This window comes from Stegodyphus dumicola, chromosome 6, assembly GCF_044657685.1.
Source record: "Stegodyphus dumicola isolate Sdum_Otavi_A_Nest chromosome 6, ASM4465768v1".
Taxonomy (NCBI): Eukaryota; Metazoa; Arthropoda; class Arachnida; order Araneae; family Eresidae; genus Stegodyphus; species Stegodyphus dumicola.
In genome coordinates this window covers 218,442,690-218,464,916 of record NC_140773.1, presented here as the reverse complement: position 1 = coordinate 218,464,916, position 22,227 = coordinate 218,442,690, and positions in this window count along the sequence as shown.

Genomic DNA, 22,227 nt, shown 5'->3' with positions numbered 1-22,227 from the left:
CAATCAGATGGTTCGTGACTCGAATCTCCTTAAGTACACAATTTAATTTCTTACAGTTCCTGCTTCAAAAACCTAATAGCTCTTTCTACAATGGGATCTAGTTATGATTCTGTTAATCTTATTCTGCAAGATTTGAAGAGTTGAATATAATTGCCTGATGTTAGTGACAACTGAATGCACATTAAGAGAAAAATTAGCAACTCACCAGAATTTTTGTCATATTAAAAATAAAATTAACATGATTATTATACATTGTCCGAAGCAAAATTTGGATTTTTTTTCCAATTACAAAACTAACTAGTACCTTTAATCTGCTAAAAAAAGCCTTCATACATCGAATAAACATTATTCGTTACTCAATGAATTAATAAAAGAATAATCATCAGTTGAGCAGTGCCCATTTTTTACTTCCTTCTGCGAAGTAAAGGAAATATTATAATCGCGAAAATTTTCGGGGCCATATTTCACTGAAAATATACATTTTGACCTTTATCGAATGCAATTTAACGATGTTTTTTGCGTGGCATCTGTACGTAAGGACAGAATAAAGGACTCATTTCCCGAAACGGATTACAAAAAAGATTTTAAATGCATTCGGAAGAGATTTTTTTCGCGACATCTACTCGTACGTCTGTACGTATATATCTCGCATAACTGAAAAACGAACAGCCTGAGAACGTTGAAATTTTTTATATAGGTGTTCTATAATATGTAGATGTGCATCTCCCTTTTTTGGTTGCAATCGGCAGCACTAAAAGTATATAAATATATATATATATATATGTGTGCCCACTCTGTTACCGGGCTCTCTGAGCTAAGTTTTATTATTATTATTATGTGGTGGTAAACTGTGCACGTTTTACTTTAAAATGATTGAGTTATGTTTTTCGTATCTTCTCATTTTTATGCCTTTAATTAATCTGCATGCAATATGTGTAGATTTATCAACAATTTAAAAGTTGTTTATGTGCGGCTAAACCTAATTTTCTTACCCGGACAGCCAAATTTGTTTACATTAATTTATATTTTTCTATTTTTAATAAAGATATTTTGAGGTTTAATGTATTTTTACCTTGCCATGAACTGAGAATTGGATTAATTGAATGAGAAATCGATTTCTAATGAAATTCGAGTTTAAGCGAAATACATAAAAAATGCGTATGATTTAATATTCCGTACAAGGAAGTCATGTGGTGTATACATCAGATTTCTTATACTTTAGAATCTAAACATAACATGTGTTCCAAATGAAGCGAATTCTTTACGAAACATTGCAGGCAAAGATTAAAAAAGGAAAGGGGGGAGTAAGGCAACTCAAGGTTTTATCTCGATGACAGTGCTTTCACGAAACTGCTGAGAAGGATCATCCTACTATCCCAAACCCGTTTCTTAAAAGCTGGACTAGCGCGCCGGGCATATGCAAACGGAGCGACCACCACCACATATCAAGAGCTCGCCCGGGAATTAATTTCCAAGAGAATCAACCGAAATACAAAGGACGGCGCGGCGAGGCGACTTCCATTACCTATTTGCCTCTCAGCGGGTTAGGCTAGCTGCTGCTGCCTCAATTGTGGGTGTAGCCGCACAGTTTGCACTTTCCGAGTTCGTCTCCAGGATTTTAATGACGGTCGATGAACCCTTTGCAGGAACGGAGGTTAAATATTTCTTAGGAGTGCCGCCAAAACGCAAACGTTTCGAGTGCTTTTGAACCCTGGCCCAAATGGGCCGCGTCTCGAGCCGCATGATGTTGGAGAATTAGAAGATTCTCTCAACAGTTTTCCCAGAGACAGAGTTTAATTTTGATAAATAGCAGCTACGCTTTGGCATTGAAACGACTGCATTATCGTCTGCTGGAGAGATCTCACGCTAGAATTAGAGAAAATGTTCTTCACACTTAAACTATAAAATTCAATTCAACAGCACTATCACAAAATATTTAAAAAAGCATATCTTTAGAATTTCCTATATATAGTCTCGCGCGCTAGAGATAATTTTTTTTAACTGTGTTGCCATTGTTTGCTTTGAAATCGTTTTATTAATCAAAAACTCATAAATGCTTTACAAAATATGAAATAGATAATAAAAAATTCCAAAATTCCAAATTTTGGCTTCGAGATGCCCATATTCGGGTGGAGACGTACGTTATTCAAAATTTGATGTCTCCAGGTACCAGTGCAAGAAACATACATGTATTCATCCAGATTCTTCATCATTTAATTTCTTTAAATATAATGCAAAGCTCTAATATTTGGTTCAATAATTTGAAACGTGATTCAAACTTTTATAGTGAACCAATGCAAAATGCCAAAACGAAATTAATAGCCCTCCTGAACTAATGCTCCATTGGGCTAAAAATAGTATTGTCTAACATTAAATTTATTAGTATTACAAAAAGTCGTATTCTGACGTTAAAGAAAGTACGCGATTGCATGTGACATCATTTGTCATCATGTGTCGCAAATTTTTCCTTAATATCAGCATATTAAATAAATAGCTGCTGTTGGCAAATTTGTTGTTTCAGGTTAGGATAATTAATACGATATGTTATTGCCAATATATTGAGAAAAATTTGTTATATTGGATTAAATTTAAATCATGACATCATACGCATACCTGAAGTGTCAAAAGATTTTGTTTCCTGGTTTGACAACAAAATAATCAACAGAAAACAGTGAGTCTGTTCCTAAAATTTCCCATTTTAGGCTCTCTCTTACTGAAAACATTATTTCACTTTCCAGTGAGAAAGTTGAAAAATCATTTTTAGGACTGTATTGAAAATGCCAGGATAGCTAGGCTTTTTTTTCAGAAATCCCTAGTGCGTTCTAGATTCCCGAAACCTTTTTTTTTTCTTCTTCTTTTTTTTTTTTTAAATCAAATGAAACAGGGGCACAAGGAATTATAGTATGGTTTTGGGAACCCTTGAAATCTAGGATGTAGGCGGAAATCAAGTCCTGATTTCTATGGCAGTCAGTTTTGCTATAGAATATTCTAATTGGAATACTTTCCTGGAAAAGTGTATCAATGGAATATTATGCGAGTCAAAATTTTCACTCAGCAATAGATAGATAACATCAGTTGGATACCTGTTCCAGTAAAGGCTGAAGCAATTTAATATACTATTACATTAGTAAAGGATCACATGTCGCAAACTGCTGTGAGCATTTCCAATCAATTATTCGTATAATCACATCCATCATTCACTTCAACAGCTCCTCCTCGTTTCATTTAGATACTGCAGGCATATGCAATCGCTATTCCACCACGAGTGATTGTAATGTTATTAAAATTTCATTGTCGTGTTGGAAGGCGTGGTTCAGCTTGGTTATGAGTTGTTTTATTGGCTGAGGTAAGACTTTGGTAAAGATAAAATTTTGAAATATAAAAGTTATGCTGTTTAGCTACTGTTCGTTTTAGAGATTTTCGAAGATATTGCTTCTTTTACAAATTTGTTTACGTATTTTATTAACACAAAATTTGTGGCAATGTTGCATCTAGCCAATCGAATGGTGATAACAACGTAGCCTCACTTCGTATTTTTAGGGCAAATCCTGATAATTCTCGAGACAAATTTATTTCAAATATTTCTATTATTACGATTTTAAAAGTGTAATTATTTAGAGCTGTGTTAATAGTTTCTAAATGTTTTATGGTTATGCACTATTTAAATCTTCGAAAACTGTTAATATTTTATGCTTTTAAAATTATTCAAAATTTATAATTTATCCTTTTTACTCAGAATATTACAGCATTTCACAATTTTTATTAAAATAACAGGAAAACTAGTGTTATTAATAAAATCCACCTTTCAACAAATTAAAAGAAGCAAATCTTCATTTTAAATCAAAAGGTATGATTTTATTTGAGCCATGTCGAACACTGGAACAGGATAGATTTAGGCCTGTAAATCAAGAAATAAACTGTGATGTGATGCAAAGGAAGATTTTTTTAAAGAAATTAAAAATCCTGTTTCGTCAAGCACATGAATTATGAGTCTACATTGCTTTACAGTTTGTTGTTAGAACTTAGAGCCAAGCCTCAAGCTGCTATCTTTTATTCACAGTTTGATATTCTAAGAGTGGCAACCATCTGATTTTTGTTGTTGTTTGTTGCTCTACGAATGTTGAAAATAAACATGACGCTTTGGAATATTAGATGCAAAATTATTTTATTTCAAGTTTATTAGGAGAAAGAACCATTAGTTCTTGCAAATCTCGAACAACTGCTGACGATGGATGTGTTCAGTAAAAGAAGTCAGAGTGATTTTATTTGATTTTATTGAATTTAATTTTATTGAATTTATTTTTATTGAAATTCAATCGTTAATTGAGAAACGAAAACCTGCCAGAGCGTCTTTTACGAAAACAATTAATGCAATTTTGCAAGAATTAGTAAAGGAAATTCCTGATGAAAAATCTGTGAAAACGAAACTTGTTACTTTAAAACATTTATCTGTTAAATTTAATGCATTTGATATTCAAATATTAAATTCGGAATTTTCTTCAAATGATCAGTTTAAAAGTGTATAAAGTATTTCTCCTGCCTTCTTAGCGTGCCTTCGTGGTGTAGTGGTTCTGCACACTGGGCCGGTATTCCAGAGCTCCGCGGTTCGATTCCCGGCAAAGGCGATTGCTCATTTTTCATCGTGCCTGCTTCCAAAAAATACCTAATACCTCTACAGAGGCGCTCGAACTAAAAGGGTGTTGGATGATGATTCTCCTCACCCAGGATTTGGCAATTGGGTCCCCTAAAAATCCACAGTCGCCTTTTAAAAGAAGGGGTATATAAGGTATTTCTCCCGCCTTCCTAGCATGTCTTCGTGGTGTAGTGGTTCTGCACACTGGGCCGGTATTCCAGAGGTCCGTGGTTCGATTCCCGGCGAAGGCGACTGCTCATTTTTCATCTTGCCTCTTTCCAAAAAATACCTAATGTCTACAAGTGAATGGGCAAAAGCTGAAGACAAAGAAAAATTAGATTTAATACGAGTAGAAACGGTTAGTTCTTTCATATCTCGAAGAGGTGTAACTTTTACATCCAGAGAGAGAGTTCATGTGATTCATTTTATTGCAATTTTCACGAATACATCTAAAGTGTATTCCAATGAAAGCGCTGGATTCAAGATGCTTTATTTTTAGAAAATGAAAAATATTTTTACACACTTACAACAGGTAAATATTAAGATTTAAGAATGAAAAATAATGTCTGGCATATGTCCTCCGCGACTTGTTCTACAGGATCGTAGTCTATGGATGAAATTCGTCATCACTTTCTTACATATCTGTTTATCGAATTGACTAATGACACGTTCAGTTTCTTTTTTAAGTTCTTTTATTTTTTACTTTGTAAGTTGGATTTTTTGGGATCTCAATAACACAATGAAGGCACAATACAACAGGCCGGCTGGATCGAGACAACAAGCCGGCTGGATCGAGAGCATGGTGATTTAGTCTACTGTCCACTCTGTGTCCTCAAATTTCTTTATCATTCTACGATTTGCTGTTTCATGAAGTGCATTTTCACATTATAAGATTGCACGAAGTTATTAACCATTCTCGTAATGAGTTTTCATAACCAAAACTCTCTGTTCCCATTTGTGTAGCGCTTCAAGTCACTAAGCTGCAATGTAAACGGACAGTGATAAAATGGCAGTCTTTCCAGGTCACATCAAACTCAGCATTCTTAAATCAGAATAATTGCTTGTTGTAAGCACGTATAAATATTTTTATTTTCTAAAAGTAAAATTCTAAATATTGTTACGCATTTTGTATTTAGATACGTAATTTTAGTAGAATTATAATTAAAATTGTTGAATTTCCCCGTGCTATGCAATGCGGGACAAATTTCTATGAGAAAGCTATGGCGAAAAAGTAAAAATACAGGGGCACATGCATTTAACATTAAACAAATGGCTATCTAACGAACTAACTAAACAAACGGTAATTTTTATTGATATTGAATAAATGTAGTTAACCACTATGTTAGCTGCAACCGTAATACCATCATCTTATTGCTTTCCAGTAATTTCGAGAAGCAGAAATTACTAGAAATATCTCGCTACCGTTTGATAAGTATAAAAAGTCAGAGAGAGAGCATCTCAGCTCCAGTTGCTTAGTTACTGTTGTTGCGAGTTGTTATTTCCGCGTGAAGTGATAAATCCGAGTTAGCTTTCTCTTTAGATGTGCTTTGCATTGCGTTAACGTTTTTAGTGGTTTGAAGTATAACTACTGATTATGTTACGTGATATTGTGAACACTTGTACGAATATCTCTGAGGAAAATTCCTCAGTTCTGATGTATTTCTTTTGATAAGAATAAATTTTATTAACCTATTATCGGACTTGTTCTTGCATTCAATCTGTTACGAATATTAATGCACTTAATAATGTTGTGCATGTACGCACACAATATTTTTGTAGACATATTAAATACAGAGACTTTGTTAGGAGACTATATGTTTAGCTGTGACCTGACCTTACTGCACTTATAGAGTTTTGTGTTCTTTGCAATCATCCAAAGTGTCCAAAATCTTGGTAGAAGTTAAGGGAACCATCTTTAAGTCTAAAGTAACAACTGAAATTTGAGAAGGATGTAAAAGACCCTTTATTAAAATAAACTAAGAAAAGAAGGCATACTTTGAGCTTAGAACTCAGCCAACCATTTGTAACAAAATAACTAAAGAGTAACAGTAAGTTCAAATGTAAAATTTAAATTTAAAAAACAAGTAGCCGATGGCTGCACAGATCAATTAATGCCAAGTTGGCTTAAAACTTAACCGGCGTATATATCAGCTATCGGCAATTATAATGAATGGCCAAAGCCTGCAAAATTTATCTTATTCATCATCCTAGTAACGTGGCCTCGAGAAGCAAAACTCGTTCTGTCTTACAATCTAAAATCTTCTCATTAGATACACGAGAACTAAATTTGCATTCTGGCGGGAAAACGGAGTGAAAAAGTGACAGTAAAGATCCAAAACATAAAATAACTGGTAAATTAACATAAAGGAACCTTAGAATTAAGAAAAATTGTTTGAAGATATCAGTAACTCGATGTTTAACTTCATTGAGGTGACTTATGTCCGAAGAAAACTAAAGTCATCTGTAACTGCAGATGGCATCTTAAAGAGGATTCATTTTAAGTTTACTTGTTAATAAGTATATGTAATAAAATTACTTCTATTTTCAAAAGGCTCAGGAAATATGCTTGTGCTGAAGTTTTATTTGAAATCTAAGGAATTATTATCTAAGTCGCCTTCAAATTAACATTCATTGGAACATATGTATTTGCTCCAGCGCTCTTGCCATTTCTGGAAGCATGTAGAGAATGTGTCTTTTGGTGTCCGTTGCAGTGTTTAATCGTTTTGGATAACCTGAATTAAAGAAACCTTTATATCCGTAGCACTGTGCTGATAATACAGAACAACGACGTCAAAGATAAGAAGTCTGCAAAAAATATTAAATTTATATTCTGGCGTTTATTTTATTCTCTTTTTTACATTATCTATATGTATCAATATTACCATTATATTATCACACATAAATTCAAAGTAAAACTGCGAAATTATCATATATCCAACAAATATGAAAAGAAAAATATCAGAAACTCATCTAACTATAGTTATCTTTGTGAAGCTGCTGCTTTTAGTTACTTAATTTTTTAAATTTATATACAGACGTTTTAGTTATTTAAAATGCAGTTTGTATTCAGCTATTTCCTTTATTTAATATTCTGATTACATATATTCTTACATGCCAAAAAAAGTGGTAGTATTTACGGTATTTTTAGCAGATTTGCTAAAATTAATTTAATCTTAGTTTTTACATTCTTTATCTAGTTTAATGTTAAGTTTCGAAATAACTAGTTTAATGTTAAGTTTCACTTCATTAAAAGAATCGACGAAAGGTAAAAACTGCATTACCTGAAGAGCAAACTACGGAAATCTTTTTAATATTTGTCCAAAAATACAGTTGGAAAGAAATGACAATACTGAATAGTTTTTACCAGCTAGATAGACTTGGAAAGATATCTCCCACTTTTCATCTGGAAGATCTAAAATCTGTAATGTGGTATTATAATCTTTGTCGTTTAACCCCACTTAAAACTACGAATCCACATTAATCATATCATTTAACATTTTAAACGTGCAAATACCTGAAAGAATTTTTCCAAAATCCAAGCTAGACCATTATTACTTCATGCAGAATGTTTTTTATGCAATAGCGCTCCAGTAAGCACCAAGCATTTCCAGTTGTTAATAGACAATCTCGACTTCCGCGTTTCGGTCATGAATTCGGTAACACCGAATGAACACATAAGATACAAACGGTAAGAATAAAATACAAAAATGCGATATCTAACGAGCATTTTTCATTTCCTATCGCTTTAGCAACAGCCAGGTGACTGTATTCGGTTTTGTTCTTCACTTTTCCCAAACTGGTTTTCAGTGAAAAGAGCAAATCGACCATATTTAAAAGAAATCATTTTTATGTCGCACTTTTTCTGTCTCTTAGCGAGTGTTTTTTAACAATTCCGGAAAGTCCGTCGTAAATTTAGAAGTAAAGTCGTAAAATTAGTCGTAAAATTAGAAAAGAAAATCATTTGGCTTTACAGAATAAATAAAATAATCATGAAGTCAAAAGAATATATCTCTTTTTCACTCAATTTCAAAATTAACTTCAGCTATATTTATTCTTAAGATACAAATATTCGTCCAAGATATTCGTCCAAATGAATTCAGGAATAGTCGAAATGGGTATTTCCATTGAAATATAACACCCAAAATTTTCCGCGATTACAATACTTCCCACTAGAAAATAAAAATCAATGTTTTTTTTTCTCTTCACTCAGGGGCTCCTTAAGCTCTGTGTACGACGCACTGCGGCCGTTGTCTCGATGATATTTAGGACCAAAAAAGTCACACATTACATTTATAAAAAAATTTTCAGTAGGTTGTCTTTCATGTATCACTCATGCTTCAGGGGGGCATTGTCTCATTACATACTCCTCTCAATCTTTCAATTCATGACGGGAAAGACGAACACGTTTGTCTTTCCCGTGCATATGCAAATCAAAAGTAGAAATGAAATTAAATGGAAATATTTAATTTCCCAAATTTAGCATACTCATATGCATATCAAGAATTCCCCTACACGATATAAATCAATTTATGGAATGAAAAACCTTATTTAAACGCAAATATATGTTTAGAACAAAACGTTAGTATCGAATCAATGAGATGAACATAACATATAAAAATGTGAAAATAAAATATAATGCAAATGTAAATAAAAGTATATGCAACATATAAAAATATTCGATTAAATTAAATGATAAACTTAAAATTAATTAGGTCAGAATACTTTTTAAAAACCAAAAACTTACTCTGTACACCGTAATAATATCTAACAAAAACATTGTATTATTTTTCATCTCAAAAGGGCAGGTGTTTTGCTTGTTGCCAGGTTTATTAGAGGAGCATAAATTAGGTTGGTGAGATTTGTAACTGTGGCGCTGCTAGAAAATGCGATTAACTATCAAATTACTATCAAATCAAAATTAAGTAAGCATAATATTTAAAAAAATTTCTGGTTAAAAGTCATGAAATAGAGTAAAAGTTACAAATCATCAAGCAAAACCATCTGTAATTGCGACTTAAGAAAGTAAATTGGCTCTGAGTTAGTAATAGCTTAGAAGCCAGAAAAAGAATATATAAAGAAATTATACTTTGTACTATTTACATATATACAAATCATTCATTCTAAGCTATCATCCAACTTTATCCTCTTCATTAAAGGTTTCGAATATAGCATTCATATATCTTACATTAAAAGAATAAAATTAAAATGAATGCCTGCCTTTTTGAGATAAAAATCAATAAATTGAGTAAACACTTAGTTATCTTTTAGTGTGCTAAGTTGATTTCATTTTTAATATTTTGAATGTCTGCACAAATCTTGCTTATTACTTTTTTAGAGATATTGGAGTTCGAATTCATTAATTTAATAGTAGTGAACTTAAAATTTCTTCTTTTCTCAAAACTTTTCGTGGTGTGATGATCAATAATTTGCAAATCAAGATAGTCTATTGCTTGTTGATTATTATTATTAGTAGGATTAAGTCTGAACATGCTTGGATAAATTTTAAGTATTTCTATTGCCTTATTATTGTTACGAATTTGGTATTTAAAAAGCTAATGTTAGTTCAATTATAAATTAAATGGTTTTATTTCTCGCGCAGTGCAGCGCGTGACGAATATTAAAAGAAAGCTAAGCCGGAAAATTGAAAATACAAGAGCGCGTGCATTAAATAAATAAATATCTCTTTTTGATTTCGAGAAAGTACTGGAAAATTCTAGCGCGTGATTTTAAAATCTTATAAAAGGAGGAAAACATCTCAGTTTGTAGTAGTAGTTGCTTAGTTTGTTGTTGTTTAGAAAACTACTGTTGTTGATTGTAGCGAATTCGCGGATTAGCGTTCTTTAGCTGTTTTGAATTACGTTCTATTGGACATTTGAGTAGTTAAAAGAAAACTACTGTGAGATATTGTAATACTGCATGATAATTTGAGAAAATTTAAGCATTTTTGTTGTGATAATAATAAATTTTTGTTCATTTTTCATCGGACTTGTGCATTCATTTCATAACGAACCCGTACGCACGCAACATTATTATTAATTATAATAATATCATCTATGTACCTGTAGGTATTTGCAAATAGTTTAAATTCGGGTGCTTTTAATTTTAGCTGAAATTTATACTCTTGTGTAAACAAAAATAAATTACAAATTTGTGTTGAACTCTTACAGCCCATAGGAATTCCTCTGACTTGTAGAAAAATATTATTGTGTAATTTAATAAAGTTAATTGAATAACGTACACTGAAGGAAGGTTTTCCAATTTTCAATACTAATTATTGAGTAAAGTTGTGGAAATAATTTTGGTATTTCTAACAGACTATTCTGCCGATTGCAGTAAAAAAGAAAGATGCACAAATAGGTGTTATAGCAATTCCAGATACAAAATTTCAACGTTTTATGACTGATCGTTTTTGAGTCATGCGAGATACACACATATATCTGCACGTACGTACGTATGTATGTATAACTTTAACACGTATCTGTATCACAGGCGTCACGAAAAAAATCTTTTTGAATCCATTTTAAATCCATTTTACAATCTGTTTTTTAGGAAACAAAAAGTCCTTTATTATGTCCATGCCTACATGGCACTGCACCAATGTGAGATCCACCCAGACCTAGCAGACCATCTAGAAGACTATACACGGTTATTATGGTCTCTCATACCAGAGGAGATCCAGGGAGGTCAAAGCACCCGAAGACCACTCTTATTGTTACTTAATATATAGCGATCACACAGCCTGAGACAGATTTGAGTCCTTGCCGAGCCGAACGGATCACTATGAACGATGATTCTATTCTTATAGTCACGGTGAAAGTAGCTAATCTCCGTCATGATTCATTCTCTGTCCACCATTCTCAACATGTGAACTTAGCGTGTGACCAGCTCGGAGGGAAATACAGACGTCACGCAATCAAAAATCGTCCAAATGGATTCAGGAACGGTCGAAATGGATATTTCCATTGAAATATGATACCCAAAATTTTTTCCGATTACAATATTTACTCAGGGGCTCCTTAAGCTCTGCATAACAAGGCACTGCGGCGGTTGCCCTGGTGGTAGTTATAAGGCCCTGAAAAGAAGTCGCATATGGTCTTTACAGGAAAATTTTGTAGCTTGTCGAGGACACCACACATTCAGTCTGATTAATTAAAAAAATAGTAACATAAATTGTATCTTAAAGTGGCGGCCTCTCATTCAGAACAGATTGGTTTTCCTGTAGCAAATCCGTAACTTTTAATAAAATGTATTATCCGCAATTAGCTATTTTTAAATTCAATTTAAATTGAAAACAAATCCTGTATTAGCTCAAAGGATAAACTTGTCCAGAAGGGCTATTAATTTCATTTTGGTATTTTGAGTTGAGAACTGTAAATGTCGGTTCACTTTTTAAATTGTCGCCTCCGAATATTAAGAGCCCGTATTATATTTAAAGAAATTCAATAATGAAGAGTCTGCATAAATGTTTATATGTGTCTCGCACTGTGATAAAACAACGGTACCTACAATCATCGAATTTTGAATAACGTAATCCCTCCCACCGAATATGGGCATCTGGAAGCCCAAATTTGGAATTTCTATTATTATCTATTTCATTCATATTTTGTAAAGCTTTAATGAATTTTTGATTAACAAACTCAACGGATTTCAAAGTGAGCAACGGCAACATTTATATGGAGCGGGGAATATCTCCAACGCGCTTGACTGTGTATCGGAAATTCTAAAGATACTCTCATTTTAAAATCATTTTGCGATATTGCTGTTAAATTGAATTTTATGTCGGAAATGCGAAGAACATGATATTTAATAAATAAAGGTAACACACAAAACGTTAAAAAACTATAATTAAAATTACTTCATTTCAAAAAACATATTCCTAGTTTTTATGAATGCATATTTATTGTTTTTCAGCAGCAGTTTTCTGTCTTCTCTTCAGAAGTAACGTAATATTATATTCTTGTTTTAAGCTTAAGTTAAAATTTATTTCACGTGTTCATTCAACGTGGGCAGTATTTCTTCATTTTTCCTGAGCACTAAAACACAACTGAAAGAATTCAGACAATAGCTTTTTATTCTGCATTTTCTTCCAGTAAAATAGAAGAGAAAAAGAAGACAAAAACTCTTCAGTTCATTGCCAACAGAACTCCAGAAGATTAAAGAAATGTACACCTCGAACAAAGGCAGTCATTTACAGTTGAAAGGAGTTCGAAAAGTTCGACCTTTTCTTCGAGTAAATTTATATCCTAAGAGGTTGACGGTTTTTTTGTATCCGGTCAAACAGTTGAAAGGCAGCTGAAGTGTCTCAGATTTGGAGAGATCATTCACAAGAGGGAGCTTTAATGACAAAAAGTGTGAATTTTGCTCAACTCTCGCAAAGCAGAAGCTCAGAATAATTGAGTATCATGCGACATAATTCCAAGAGTTGATTGCTTAACCTGAAAAAATTTATTACACAATCACAATTTAGTCACATAATCACAATTACACACAGTCACAATTAAAATTTTACTAATTTTCCTTTTTGTCTGTTATTAGTTCCGTTACCATCTAATTAAGGGGAAAAAAAACTAAAACTATATTTAAAAAAAAAAACTGCATTATTTTTTGGAAAGTTTAGGAGCCCCCCCCATATCATCAGCACCAAGGCTCTTAAAAATTATAAGATACTTCTCCCTTCTTGCAGCATGCTTCGTGGTGTAACATTAGCAGAATCGGAGCGTATTCGAGAGGTCCAGGTTCGAGTCCCGGCGAGGGCACTGCACATTTTTCATGTCTCCAGAATAAAAAGAAACTTAATGACTCTACAAACTTTGGAATATATTACAATTCACATTACTCAATCGGACTGTTGAATTGTATGTGGCACATACAATTCAACAGTATTCAATATATAATATACAATTCCAACTGCCATATACAATTCAACGTTTTTTATTATTAAGAAAATGATGCTTAATAGCAAAGCTGAAAAGACAAAAAGAAATTGGTTTAGCAGGATTGAAGACAACAGCAGAGTGGTAGACTGCGAGGTCAGAGAGAGCGTTAAAAGCCTTAGCAAACTCTTTTGGGCTGCTGTTAAAATCTGAAACCAGAAGCCCAGAAGAGCTATTAGTCTCACAACAGCATTTTCCGTCACTTTAAAAATTGTTCCCATCAAATATTATCGCCTTGCATTACATTTAAGGAAACTAAATAATGAAGAATCTACATAATTGTATGTATATTTCTCGCATTGCGAAGTCCTGCATTCGAACATAGGCACCTAAACCTCGCAATGTGGAATTTCAAATTTGTTTTATTATCTATTTCATATTTTGTAAAACTATAATGAATTTTTGATTAAAAAAACTGGAATTTTTTATCAACAATTTCAAAGCGAGCAGTGGCAGCACTGTAAGAAATAAAATATATTTATCTCCAGCGTTTTTGCGAGACTATCTATCCGAAATTCTAAATATTTTTAGCACAATACTCAACAATTTCAAAGCGAGCAGTGGCAACACTGTATTGAATAAATTATTTTTATCTCCAGCGCACAAGACTGTCTATCGGAAATTCTAAAGTTTTTAAATATTTTTAGCACCGTATTATGCTAAAAATATTTAAAATGCTCTCGAAACGCGTATATATGTGTAAATGAAAAAAAAGCCCGTTTGGGTTTAATATAAAATCTAAAAGTTTTCAGATTTTTTTTATTATTATTTAATTATGTGTTTAAACGATGACAGCATTAAAATACTATTCTAGTCGTAATATTATAGCGCGGGGTACGTGGGTTTAGAATAATTATCTGTTTTGTTAAAATAAGCTTTGAGGGCAAACACGGGGTCAGAAATGGCCGGATGTGGCCAGAAAAAAAAAAAAATTAAGTAAACGTCTGCAATAAACGGCAACATTGGGTAATCTAAATACAATTAAAGAATGCATTATTGAAGCTAACAAAGACTAGAAAGAATTCTAAAAATGCAAGATATCAGTCGTTTTGAAAGATGTACCTTTTATTTTATAAGTTCACTCCCATTAAAATGTTTTATAAATAAGAAAGTGTTAATTTATTACATTAGTTTAAACTGCAGATCTCGAACTCATAGACATATACTGTGTAATTCAGATTTTAAGATGCGTGATTTAACCGCATCTCAGTTTAACGACTGTTTTCATTAATCCCGCTGGAAACATGCAAAACGTATAAAACCAAAATTAAAATTACCCTATGTTAAATATTTTTTTACTCTTTTTTAAATGCCTTAAAAGATTCCATTGCTGTGTTTATTCATTCTGTATAATTAGAACTGTCAACTTTCAATCATAGATGACAGTATAGCATCACTAAGTAAAGCACTGCTATTTGGAAAATGGCAGATGAGAAAATGTTTCCAGATTAGTAAGATTTCTCATGGTAAACATTATATAATATCGCTTAAAATTTCTTATACTGCCATTTTTTATTCATAATTAGTAATTTTAGACATATTATTTTAAATGTGAGTTTGAAAAATTGTTGAGAAGCTAATTTTATTGAAATAAGGGGGCATTTTTCTTTTGTCCACTACAGTAGACGTCATGAATATAAGCTAAGTTTACTCTATCTAGCTGTAATGGACATCATGAACTAAATCTAACGCTTTTTTTATGACATTATGACAGGAGGAATTTTGCAAAAATTCTAAGTTTCAAACAGGGAAGGGGGTTTCTTGGCTGCAACAATTTATTTTAAATAATTAATTTAATTTAAGTATGCTACTAATTAATAAGATAATAAAACAAAGTTGTATCTACTTTTAGTTCACATTTTATTAGAAATCTAAAACGGAAAATGTTTTTGACCGAAGATGAAACTGAGAAGATCATGAATGAGGATTTTCCTATTAGCAGTGATGATGAAGATTTGGAAAGTGGTGATGAGGAAGAGGAATGCACGTCGACATTCATCCAAGATGATATCCACGACGATGAGCCAGAAAATGAAGAAACAGAAATTTCACTTATAAAGTCACCTGCGCAAAATAAGAAATCTTGTTTGCAGGAGAAAAGGAAAGTTCCTTGGTAATGGGTAGTTAAAAGGTCTTCCTCGACACTCTACCGAAAAGAGTGAATTGAACCCAAAGGTACTGCTTGTCAAGCCAAAACACCCTGCAAATGTTTAAAACTGTGTTTGGCAAGGAATTTTTAGAACTTTTGACATTTGAATTCAATAGATACAGGTTACAAAATCGTAGCAAAATGAATTCAATCACAATTGGCGAAATGGAGGTATTTTGGAGGATCTGTATGTATATGCCAATTGTAGATGTACCTTTTAGAAGATGGTATTGGTCACTGCAAACAAGGCAGGAAATGATTTTAAATGCAATGACCGTAAATTGTTGGGAAGAGATTTGTATGCATGTACGTATATTCATGCTGTCCACTGTAGTGGACAAACTGTAACAATTATTTAAAACGAAATTTGAATAATTTTTTTTTTTTTTTTATTATTATCACTAAGATTAATTTAGGTGGAAAAAATACAAACAGTTTCGTTCAACTTCTCTAGATTATTGTATGCAACAAAGGGTTTTATACCTATAGTATAATGGACTTAGCTATAACAATAGGTCATATACTATAGTTGGTATGCTGTCACCAACTGTGCTAAAATTTGTGCGAAAGAACAAAAAGAAAAAGTAAAAAAGAAAAACTCGTCATTTCAAGAACTTTTTCCCTCCAAAACAATGTTTCTAAGATTCTGTTATAAATATATACATGATATTCTGTGGCACGAAAATTTTGTGATGATTTACTAGCAATGTAGAAGCTAAACTCGAAGTAAATTGATGCTGCGTTATCAAAACAAGAATAGCTAAAATAAATTTTTTTCTTTTGCTTTACCTTTCCTTTTTAATTTTTAGTGTTAATATGCGTATAATATTTTCAACGTTTTTCGTCCCGTAAGGCAATACTTACGTAGATTCTAACAGATGGTAACTCATGTAATTAACTAGATAACCAAACTAAAGAACAGAGGAAGAGAACACAGTTCTTATATGTTCTCTTCCTCATGATTCTTACTTTTCTCCTGTCACTTGCCTTACTCTACGAATAAAGCAGTGATGCATGTAAATGTGCAAAATATGTGTTAGTCTACTTTTTAATGTTAACCAGCAAGGCTTCTGGTAAACCAAAATCTCTTAGCAGTTTAGCTCACGCAAAATTTATACTTGGATCTACTATTACAAACTGCAAGGAAACAATACATAAAAATACCTGATGCGGACACCTGACTGCCTTCAACGGTCTATTAAATTAAACACATTTTTTGCTGCATTTCATTTAAACTTATTTCGTTAGAGCTATATTTCTCATTCAATTCATTCAGTTCTCACTTCGCGGCAAGGCTAAAATACAAAAAAACTCACAACACCTTCATTAAAAATTGTAAAATACAGAAAAAACGTAAAGCACCAAATATAGTTAAAAACAGTTAACATTTTCTCAACTAAAAATAGAGTTTCTACGCAAAACCAAGTAATTCGGTCAGCGAGAAGGAAGACATTTTTCGATGCAATATTTACTTTTGGTTCCACTCGGCAAAAAGACACTGAAGTTAGTGCAGAAACTGACTTAATTCACTATTCTACTAAGAGTTTCAAATAAACAGATGGCGTATTCGTTAGGCTTAACTCAAACTTTTAAATTGTTGATAATTCTGCAACTGTTGCTTGCAGATTAACTAAAGGCATAAAAGCATTAACCGGAACATAAGAACAACATAATTAAATCACTTTTAAACTAAAAAATGCAGAATTTACCAATATATAAGAATAAAAAAACTGAGCTCACCGAACAGGATAACAGAGTGGCTACACACACACACATATACTATATACAGAGTGGTTCAAAACTATATGTCAAAAATGTATAAACCTGAATAAGCAGATTTCGTATGGGAATGTGTGTGCGGTAATGGCGCATTAAAGCGCTAGCACGTAAAGTAGTATGAGTCACAGGAAACTGAAAAGACAAGTAAAGACAAAAGAAAAAAAATATTAACAGTTTACAATAGCTTGAGAGTGCGACCGCCAACAGCGATACAAGATTCACAGCGGCGGCGCATGGATCGGTGTACATTAGAAAAGACGGCAGGTATGTCGAGCGCATGTCCAGCAGCAACAGACAAACGAGCAACAAGATTTTCTGTAGATGTGACGGGATTCAGGAGGCTTTTAATATGACCCCCAAAATGAAATCCAAGCAGGTTAAATCAGGAGAACGCGGTGACCAGGGAACTGGTGCGCCTCGTCTATCCAGTGCTGGCCGTAGACAGCGTCCAGGTGATTCTGACGTTTCGGCTGCAGTGAGTGAGCTGCGGCTCCATCGTGCTGGAGCCATATTCGTCTGCGAAAAGCTGGAGGAACATCGACCAAAAGTTTAGGTAATGTAGAATCACTTCCTATACATTTTTTCAGTAGCTAATCCATTTCATTGTGCAGCCCCATATATGAAATGCATGTCGGCAAGCTTCGCATTGGCGTAACGATGCATGCTGCTCGAGGTCCATACGAAAAATGAAGAATCCAGCGTAGTCGCTGGACGTACTTTTATACGTCGTACTTTACGTCGCACCTTTTATACTCACCAGCGCTCTCTACCACACATTCCTATACCAAATCTGCTTATTTAGGTCCCCTTTACCTACCTTTATATTTTTGACATATAGTTTTGAACCACACTGTTTATTTAAATGCGTTAGTTCGGCCGATTACGAGGGAGCTGCACAACTAGGTGTTATAGCAATCCATTGTACAAAAGTTCAACGTTCTGAGGATATTTGTTTTTAAGTTTACGTACGGACGCCACGAAAAAAAAATCTCATCTGAAACATTTTAAAATCTGTTTTGCAATCCGTTTTGGATAAGAGTCCTTTATTCTGTCCTTACGTACAGATGTCACGCGGAACATCGTCCAAATGGATTCGAGAGGGGTCAAAATGGATATTTCGTTGAAATATGATACCCGAAATTTTTCGCGATTACAAAACTTCCTTTACTCCGTTCAAGGAAGTAAAGTAAACATAAGCTTACATTAAAATAAACAAAACGTGGAGATCATGCTTCGAATATACGTGTTCCAATTAGAAATGGGAAAAAGGTCGTAGACCGATAAACCATCAAAAAGCTATAAACGCCTACGCTCAAAATTTTCCCCCCATTTAAGAACTGTCAAATTTAAATCTCTGTTTCATTATATTATTAGATATATTCAAAATCACAGCTTGTACGATATTAAGGGTCAAGTTCTAACCAAATAGGACTTCGACCACAATGGCGGAGTGTTCACTTCGTCGTCCAAAACAAAGATGCTGTATCCGAAAGGGGAGATAAAGTAACAGTCGTTTCTCAGAAAAGTTGGTAACATGTGCATTTCGGCTTTCAACGTCAGATAAATCGCGCTTAGAAACGCGAAGACTTTTATCGCCTGCTATCTTAACCGTGGATTAAATGTGGTTTAAGGAATCCGCGATGGCAGTTTCAGTGTTGTGAAATATTTGTAAATAAATTAATTGGTATTTATAGAAGTTGGTATCTTTTGCTGAAGTCTGGAATGCCTTCGTTGTGGGTGGAAACACTTAGCAACACACTTCTTTTTTTAGGAAGCCAAGGAAGTATGATCTCAATGCGCATAGTGCTAAAGTCTGGCTTCGCGTTATTGCATTTCTTAATACAGGGTTTTACCATTAATTCGTGCGGTACTGCGTTAAGTCAGTCCAATCAGGAGCATTTTGCTCATTGCATTCTTATTGTTGTGTTACAATTTAACAATTCTAGCACTATTTCAAAATATTATTACTATCATCATATAGAAATTAAATAAAAACCTCGCAATAACCTTCAAGCGTTGGGTAAACATAAAACAGTATTCGACGCAGTTATTATTACTGGAAATCAGAACACCTATGTCACTTTCGGATAATGCTGAAACTATTTTGAATATTTTCTCTATTATAACTAAATTTTTTCGTTTTTTCTAAGGCATACCATTTGTTTTCTCTTTCATAGAAACAAGGGGTGCCTTAGAGTAGCAGATTTTTCTGTATTTTTAATTATTCTGAAATAATGAATTTCCCCTAATTACAAGTTTAAATATATATTCTATTACTGCAAATAAATGGAAAATGTTTATTAGGATTTACTTATTTTTATCTATCCAGTTATCTTATGTTAAGTAGCTTTACTTTTATTCTCCCTTTATGTTTTCCTGCCAGAATGCTAATTTTTAGTTCGCAAGTATTCAAATGAAGTAGAAAGATATCGTATTTAAAGAGAGGTTTTAGATTGTTTAATCAGAGCGTAATCCGCCTGCTGAAGTTCCAGTTCTTTGCAGATGTTCGGTTTTCCGTCGATCTTCCCAGTGGTAGACATTCACGTGATCAAGTTTTGTTTTCAGGCCAAAGGGACGTTACCCCAGTAAGGATAATAACGACTCGAAACGATATTTTGTGTCGGTTCACTATAAATGTCGGTTTCACTTTTCAAATTTTTGCCACCAAATATTATCGCCCTGTATAATATTTAAAGAAACTAAATAATGAAGAATCTACATGAATGTATGTATGTTTCTTGCACTGTGAAAAAACAACAGCGCCTAGAGAAATCCAGTTTTGAATAACGTAGTCCTCCACCCGAACATGAGCACCTAGACGCTCGAATCTGTAATTTCAAATTTGTTTTATTGTCTATTTCATATTTTGTAACACTTTAACGAATTTTTTATTAACAAAGTCAACGATTTCAAAGCGAGCTTGTCAACAATGCACGGGGGGGGAGGAAATATCTGAAACAGTCGAGGTTGTCTATCGGAAATTCTAAAGATATGCTGTTTTTAAATATTTTTAGCCCAAAGGAACCCGAATGCTTTCGAAGCGTATATGTGTGTGTAAATGAAAAAAAGGCCTCTTTGAACGAAATCTGCAAACTTGCAGATATTTTTATCTTCTTATTTTAATTTGTGAACTGAATTTTGAATTAGTTTTATTAGTCTTTTTCCGAAAACACCTTATCTTGCTTAAAAATTACTCAGGAAATCGAATTAAATCCAATTTTCATGCACAATAAATAAAATAAACGTGCAAAATGTATAAACCTACAAATGTAAAATAAACCTGCAATGGATAAAATAAACTTGCAAAAAACCGCCTCTTTGGCTGTAATATAAAATCTGAAAGCTTTTGGATTTTCTTTCTTTTCAGTCCAAAGAGGCAATTTGCCCTGAAGGACTATTAATTTCGTTTTGGCATTTTGCGTTGAGAACTATAAACGACCAATCTCTTTTCAAATTGTTGCCATCTAATAATATCGCCCTGTATTATATTTAAAGAAATTAAATAATGAAGACTCTGCATGAATGTATGTATGTTTCTCGCATTGTGATAGAACAAAGGTACCTAGAGTTATCGAATTTTAAATAACGCACGTCTCCACCCGAATATGGACATTTGGAAGCCCAAATCTGGAATTTGGAATTTGTTTTATTATTTATTTCATATTTTGGAAAGCATTTATGAGTTTTTAATTAAGAACGAGCAATGGCAACACTGTGAGGAAAAAATAAACATTTTTATCTCCAGCACGCGAGACTGTGTATCGGAAATTTTAAAGATACGCTGTTTTTAAATTGATTTATTGGTGTTGAATTGAATGTTATGGTGTAAGTACGAAGAACATCATATGATATTTAATAAATAAAGGTAACACACAAAACGTTACAAAAATGCCCCTTTGGGCGCAATATAAAATTTGAAAGCTTTCAGATTTTTTTTTTTTTTTTTTTTTCTTTTCTTTTGGATGTTTTCATCCCCCTTTTTTATTTTTAAATGTTGGTGATTTTATTTTAATTTCCTTTTTTTAATTATTTTTAATGGGGAATTTTATTAACAAAATAAAATTAATTAAATAAATTTAAAATTTTGCTTACTAAACATTCATCAAAGCATAGTTAGCGATAACAATATCATAAATGAAAAAACTCAGATTTATATTTATTTTTCCTCTGAACTCTAAAGTTTGGTTTGCAAGATATTTTTCTGATTACACTTTTATTTAAAGTGTATCGACAGCTAAATATTAACTTCTCAGACTGAAATTTCTTTCAAATAATTCTAACAGCAGTAATTAGTCATAAGGTAATTTAATTTAAGCTAAAAATAACCAAATTCTGAAAAATTTAAGAGTTTTCTGAGAAACTTTCTTATGTAGGATAAAATTTGAGAATAAATAGCGACAACCTATAGTCTCTTTCTCTTTAAATTTTTCTTCGAAGCATAATTAAAAATAATTATACATTGCTTTATTTCTTACTACCTTGTTGGTCAATCAGATTCTTGTCTTATCAGTTTTAAACTGGGGAGAAAAGTTGTTCACGTATAAATGTATTCCCAAACTAAACGCTTATTCTTAGTACAAAAAATCGTAAATCTTAAACTCTCTGAATTTATTTTACACTGTAAATTAATTAGTTTTTTTTTTTTTTTATAGATTTTTCTGGCGCTGTATTCATGTTCGTTTTTACTGATAATGAAAATAATATAACATCGAACTTCAAACAACTAAACTGTA